We start from the raw sequence: 7,417 nt of genomic DNA, 5'->3' as shown, positions 1-7,417 counted from the left end.
CTATAACTAACACTCAGTTACTGGAAACCTGGCTTAAGAAAGAAAACCTTGCCAATACAGGTTGTGTCTCCCTTATCCAAAATGGTTAAGTCTGAAAGTGTTTCAGATTCTGAATTTCTCCAAATTTTGAATATCTGCACATATGTAATGAGATATCTTGAGGAAGGGGCTCAAGTCTAAACACAAAAATGATTTGTGTCTCAGATGCAAAATATACATACAGACTGAGAGTAATTTTATATGGTATTTTTAGTGTACCTGCATTTTGACTACTCTCCATTAGATGAAGTCAGATGTGGAATTTTCCATCTGTGGCACTATGTTTGCACTCAAAAAGTTTCAAATTTTGAAACACTTCAGATGGCAGGTCTTTAGTTAGGAATGCTCAACCTGTATAGACAATTTCCACTGTCTGTTCTTCTCTGGTCACATCCTCCCATCTATTTAGCAGATGAATAACTTAAATTCAATGATAAAGGTCCTTATTGTTTAAGTATTGTTTTACACATTGGCAAACTTTATGCAAATAGCATTTTACTGTATTTTTTCCCCACACATGTTAGGCAAGTGCTTTTTTATGAGCCACATCCTCAGCCCTCAGTTATTTGGGGATAATTTTATATTTTGAGATTCACCCCTGTTAATACATGTAATCATTGAATTCTACTTTTGCATAAATTTCAGGTATATGAAATTTATTTTTTTTCTTAATGCATATTTCAGGTATATGAAATTTATTTTTTTTCTTAATGGATATTCAAGTTGCTTATATTGTTTTTCTATTAGAGAGAAGATTATTTTGAATATTCTTATGCATGTCTCCATGTAAATATGCAAGAGTTTTCTCTAGGGCACATATGAAGGAATAAAATTATTGGTCATTATGGTATGAACATATTCAGGTCCACTCAAACTTTTTGAATTGTTTTCAGAGGTTATTTTAAACATTTATACTTTTATCATCAGGCTCCATTGTTACTCATGATTTGGAAAGATTTTTACTGGTTCCATGAAGCACTGTTGTACAACACAATGAATGGATCTACAGTGAAAACAATGCATATAACATTGATTTTAGACAGATCCATGTTTCAATCTTAACTGTGCCCTTACATACTATCTGTTTGAGGCAAATTAATTATCTCTCTAGGCAGTTTTAAAGGGTTAACAGAAGATAAAAATATAAAATAAAATAATACAATGAAGTCGTGTGTTTCAATTTGCACAATGCACATACAAAAATAACAGAGATCCTTTGTGTCTAAAAGCATAAAAAAGTTCAACGTCTCTAACAATTACAGAAATGCAAATCAAAACTAAGATTTCATCTAAATCCAGTCAGAATGGCAATTATCAAGACTATAACCAAAAATAAATGTTGGCAAGGATGTGGGTAAAAAGTACACTCATACATTGCTGGTGGGATTGCAAATTGGTGCAACTATTGGAAGGTGATATAGAGATTCCTCAGAAAACTTGGAATGGAACCATCATTTGACCCAGCTATCCCACTCCTCAGTCTATACCCAAAGGACTTAATATCAGCATACTTCAGTGATACAGCAACACCAGTGTTTATAGCAGCTCAATTCACAATAGCTAAACTATGGAACCAACTTAGGTGTCATTTAGTAGATGAATGGATAAAGAAAATGTGGAATATAAACACAATGGAATATTGCTCAGTCTTAAAGCAGAATGAAATTATGGCTTTTGCCAATAAATGGATGGAGCTGGAGAATATCATGCTAAGTGAAATAAGCCAATCCCCCCAAACCAAAGGCCAAATGTTTTCTCTTATGTGTGGATGCTAGTTCACAATAGGGAGCAGGATGAGGGAAGAATACAGTTACTTTTGATTAGGGAGAGGGAAATGAAGGGAGTAGGGGGAGTTTGGGGGCAGGAAAGAGAGTAGAATGAATATGACATCATTACCCTATGTACATATATGACAACATGACTAGTGTAATTCTATATCATGTACTACCAGAAGAATGAGAGATTATACTCCTTATACATGACGTGTCAAAATGCATTCTACTGCTGGGTACCGTGGTAAACGCTTGTAATCCCACCGGTTTGGGAGGCTGAAGCAGGAGGATCACAAGTTCAAAGCCAGCCTCAGCAAAAGCAAGGTACTAAGCAACTCATTGATGCCCTGTCTCTAAATAAAATACAAAATAGAGCTGGGGATGTGGCTCAGTGGTCAAGTGCCCTTGAGTTCAATCCCTGGCACCCATCCCATAATAATTTTTCTACTGTTATGCATTACTAATTAAAACAATTTTTTTTAAAAATGAAGGAAAACAAAGAAGGTTGGAAGCCTCTTGTCTTTGCAGAGGAGTAGGTGAAATCCCCCTTGTCCACCCATGAAGTGAGGTTGGCAGGTTCTTGGAAGGTCCTTCCACAGTGCATGAAATAAAAAAGGAGCACATTCTTTTCACAGGTTTCCCATTATGCTTCTATTTGTCTGACTACCAAAGAATCATCTTCAGAGAACTCTGCTCACAGCATGAAATTAAATTTTCCCAGATTCCTAAGGATACAATTACCTTTGGTGTTCTGTATCTTTACTAGCTAGGGACACTATGTAGAGGAAGGAGATTAAATGATATATTTGCAGACATCAGCAACTTTTAGTATAATGCTATGATCTCTTTTCTTCTCTCTCTAAATTTCAGACTGCTAAAGAAATATGATGGTCAAAATTATATATACATTACATAACAAATGTATATATAATTTTTAACTTAAAAAATCACACACATATGTGTGTGAGTATATATATATGTGTGTATATATATATATATATGTATATGTATATGTATACATATATATATTTATTCAGCAGTGTGGAATTTTAGCCATGAGATCAAACCTATGTTACTATGTTAAATGAAAAGCAATGTGATAATAACAGAAATTGTCTACTACCCAAAGAATCAAAAAAAAAAAAAAACAGTTTACAAATTTCTTATAAGCAGATGGTAAAAAAACTGCATGTTTAATTCTGCTTAAATATAGCTAAAACTAGAGGACAGAAAATGTAACATTAATATATGTTACTGGAGTAAAGTTAAGCACCCATGTTTGAGGGAAATAGCAAATTAGGATAATTTAGATATCAAATTAGCCCTGTAAGCAGGTTTTTTTTTTTTTTTTCCTGGCTTAAGAGTTGGGGAATGATTTGTCAAAAAAGCATGGAGAAACATTATTGATTGAACCTATTAGAAATGTCATTAGCAAGTTTCTTGAAGGAGATATCTAATTTTCCCATTGCACTGGCCTTCTCAGACTCTGAGTTAAAATGATCTGCTGTCTTACATTAGTGCACCATTTTTCTGCTGTGAAGTGCTATCCAGATTGTAATAATGGTGACAACAATCTGCTGAATGCCCCCAACTTTGAAAAGAAGGTTAAATTTATATTGAACAGAATCACCACTTAAGGATCAGAGTTTGCAACAAGAGCAATAATTTGGGGGCCATGATAAGTAAACTAAATTGAAGTCCTTGAGTAGTTCATATCATATTCAAGTGTGGAATCTTCCAAACACATGGCCCTAGAGATGTTATTTCAAATCTCTCAAAGCTACACTAAATGAGTTTAAAGTTCTATGCTAAAAGTCACAAGTGGAGAAGTTTAAGAATGTATTAAAAATGGTTAGGTAAGTCACTTGTGGCCAAAATCCCCATCAGGAAAATCAGGGATGACAGAAGTAATGGAAAATCAATGAGGGGAAGAGCAATGAAAGAGTATGGGAAATGGGAGACTTGCATAATCACCTTCTGAAAGTGAGGGTAATGGAGAGGGAGAAGGAGAATCACTTTGCTTTTCCTATTTGAGATTGAATCTTCAAATGGAAGGCAGGTTTGGTTGTGCAGAGGCAATTTGGAAGCTGATGTTGCGGGAGGAACATCTAGACCTGTTGCAATCCAAGAATCCTCTTCCCCTAGAAGGAAAGGAATTCCATTGTGTAGGCCTCTCTAAGGAGGGATTGCTGTGTCTAGCACCAAAGGGAGCATAAAAACTATGTGAAGCTGAGTCCAGGTAGCTACCTTCTCAGAGAGAATTTTTCAGATCTGGCAAGACTAGAACCCGAGTCTTTCAGTTTGCCACAGCAGCAGCAATATCAACGTGTGAAGGAGATTAAGAGAGTTCAGTCCAAAGGATCAGAGTTTGCAACAAGAGCAATAGTTTGGGGACCATGATAAGTAAACTAAATTGTCCCTGGAACAGGACAGTCAAAAAACGTGTGTGAAAGATGAGGGCGGGGGTGGCTTCTGGCATAACACTTATCTAGCACAAGTGAGGTTCTGGGTTCAATTTCCAGAGTGCTCTGTACCATACACATACACACACTCATGCATAAATTTATGCATACTCATACTCATGCAAACATACATAGATAATCAGTCATATCACTTCTTATACTTAAATCCAAAATCTTTTTTTGTGGCCTGTAGGGCCCTCCTGGCTTGGGTCTCTGCCCATCTTTCTGTTCTTATTTTATATTTACTACTTTAATTCTGTGTGCCAGCTACACCATCTCTTTTCTGTCTCTTAGCACTCAAACTCTTTGCCACAAGGGTCATTCTACTTACCTTTCCCTCTGAGTGGAATACTCTTTCCCTAGCTCTTTGAAAGTTTATTTCATCCTCATTCTTTAGACCACAGGTCAGATATCATCTTCTCCAAACGGTCTTTTTTTTTGTTAGTTTTTAGGGTAATGCAGTATTTTTTATTCTATTAATATTTGAAACTAATATTTGAAAACATTTACAATATTAATTGAACTTTACCTAGGAAAAGATCAACTTCTTTCTTTATATATATTTCAATACTGGGCATTAATAAGAGAAAATAGTCAATATAATTAGGATCAGAATTATCCTGTTACAAATTTATCATGCTTGATGTTAGCATGTATAAAATATACACAAGTCAAGTTTTGGTATGAAATTCTTTGGCTGCAAGAAAGAACATTTGATTTACTTTACTAAGAGAAATATCTTTTAACATAGGGATGGCCTTTTCTTGGTATTTCTTCCACTGTTGATTTTTAGAACAGTTATCTATGATTGTATGAATGGAGTGAAGAAGTATTCATTATGTTAGTTCCCAATAAAAGTACATAACCAATTGTTATGGTAATAAGGAGGGGGACAAGTAATATGACTGCCCAATATTTTTGAGGTCAATAGGTTAAGCCTAAGAAGCTTAGCCAATATTCAGGAATAAAATCCACAAGATGAAGTATGAAGCTTAAGAAAAGAACAAAGCCATAAATCACTCTTTCTGGTAATGGCAATGGTGAATTTTCCACCATTTTCCTTGTGACGTCGGCCAATCTCTGTGCTTTCTGTGCAAAGCACCAGCCAGAGAGCCACAGTGGAGGAGAAAGAGCTCAAAAAAGCCTTTCTTGACCACACCACCTAAATTAACCTCTCTCAGCTTGTATAACCATGTTTATTTCCTTTGAGGAATTATTGCAATCCATAATTTCACCACTTATTTGTTCATGTGCTTGTCTAGTTTTCCCAGTACAGAGTAAATCCAATCAGGACAGGGTGTTTCTTGTCTTGTTTGGCCACTGTCTTTCTAGTGTGGTTTCTGGCACACAATAAGAATTTAACAAATATTTGTTGAATTAATGCTTGTTTAGTATATAATTGTCCGAATACCTATTGGTCCTGGAAGGATGCTGTGAACACATATTATATTGCTCTGAACACATTTTAGCTCATAGTTGGGCTTCATAAGAGTATTGTGCCATGAATTGCTAGCCTGAGAAAAGACTGAAGTTCAAAATTCCAAGTGTGATTTCTACTGGATATATATTGCTTTTGCACCATTGTAAAGTCAAAAAAAAAAATCATAAGTTAAACCATTGTAAATTGGGGACCACATGTATATTAAGTATAATTATATGTACATTTTCCATTTATAGTAATAGAACTAGATAGATATTAACATACAATGTCTAGATCTGTATCTATCAAGTTAAATAGGAGACTAGATTTACTCTGAAACATTTCTTGATTTGTTTAAAATGATTCAGTTGTCACTTGATCACTTATAAAGGACTTTTTTTTGCTACTGATTTTATATTCACTTAAAAAACAATATCATCAAAACTTTTAAAAATCTGCTATCCCACCAAAATAATATATTTAATTTTCTAATGGAGTTTTTAAACAATTAAAATTTTATTTGTTAATTTTATCTTTTAAAGGGAAAATAGAGAAAAATGAAAAGCAAAAGTCAATGTGGGAGGTAAGTTCTGCCAGGACTTGCAATGATCCTAACGTCTATTTAAATTACTTTGCAGTTTCAGTTTTCTGATTGAACCCAGGCTGATCTAGGCCTCTGAGAAGCAGAGAAGGCTGCTCTGTAGCCTCTTGACACCAGCATATTATGGTCCCTCTCTCCAGTGATTCAGAAAAGCAGTATAATCAAGAGAAAAGTGCCTGGGTCAGGGAATCAGGAGACCAGAGACCTCAGGTGTTATGACCAGTCAACTGTGTAAACTCAGGCAAGCCATTCTTTTCTTCAGTATAAAAATATGGAGAATCTATATCACAGTTGCATAATTGCCATTGTGTTAAATGTTGGAACTAGTACTATGAATTAAACACCATTCTCCATTTGCTTCAAATAATTCAGTGTCTGGTAAGGAAAGGACAGGCAGTTATTAAACAAAGTGTTGCAATACCACAGGAATATTTCTATAACTGACATTATGTACAAAAATGACTCAGAGGAGGAGAAAGACCTGGTGACTGTTCCTTTAAAAGGAAACAGGGGAGGCTTTACAGAGGAGACGCTTTTTGAGTCCTGAAGGATGAATAAGCTGGGGAAGGACATTTCAGTCAGATAGGGCTGCATATCCAGGGTGTAGAGGTATGATAAGGAAGCAAGAATAATAATAATAGCTCATGTATTTGTGGAGAATTTATTAGTCGTCAATCACTAGGTAAGAATTTTGCATGAAATTTAATCCTCATTAATCAATTTTAATGAGTTAATCCTCATCCCATTCTTATTAGATTGAGAGAGAGAGAGAGAGAGAGAGAGAGAGAGAGAGTGAGTGAGTTAGTTCGTTTTTGGTACTGTTGAGTCTCAATAAAAATGTGCTGAAGAACTGAATGTTGAATTATCTGTGTTCTGAAAATGAGGAAATAGAGGTACACAAACTTTAAGTGATGTGTTCATTGCACTTTGCTGCCTTGCTCTGAATTGGGTGTGCCATTGAGATAGACAATGGCAGAAGGACACGACCTGAAGTTGGAGAGTTAGGCAGGGGCTGGATCATGAAGGATCCCGCATGAAGCCATTTTCTTCCTAGCTGCAAACTGAAAGTTGCTAGACTAGAGACTCTGACTGCTACAAACCACCATGAACTTGAGTATAAGAT

At 35.4% G+C, this 7,417-nt stretch overlaps 1 pseudogene; it reads right to left on the bottom strand.

Moving 5' to 3' along the window:
• Positions 1-4,944: 4,944 nt before the first annotated feature.
• LOC107142270 lies at positions 4,945-5,489 on the bottom strand (annotated as a pseudogene).
• Positions 5,490-7,417: the final 1,928 nt, after the last annotated feature.

The sequence above is a fragment of the Marmota marmota genome, unplaced genomic scaffold (genome assembly GCF_001458135.2).
Source record: "Marmota marmota marmota unplaced genomic scaffold, marMar, whole genome shotgun sequence".
NCBI classification, from domain to species: Eukaryota; Metazoa; Chordata; class Mammalia; order Rodentia; family Sciuridae; genus Marmota; species Marmota marmota.
Note: the sequence above shows the minus strand (reverse complement) of the source record. Positions and strands in the feature narration are given on the sequence as shown.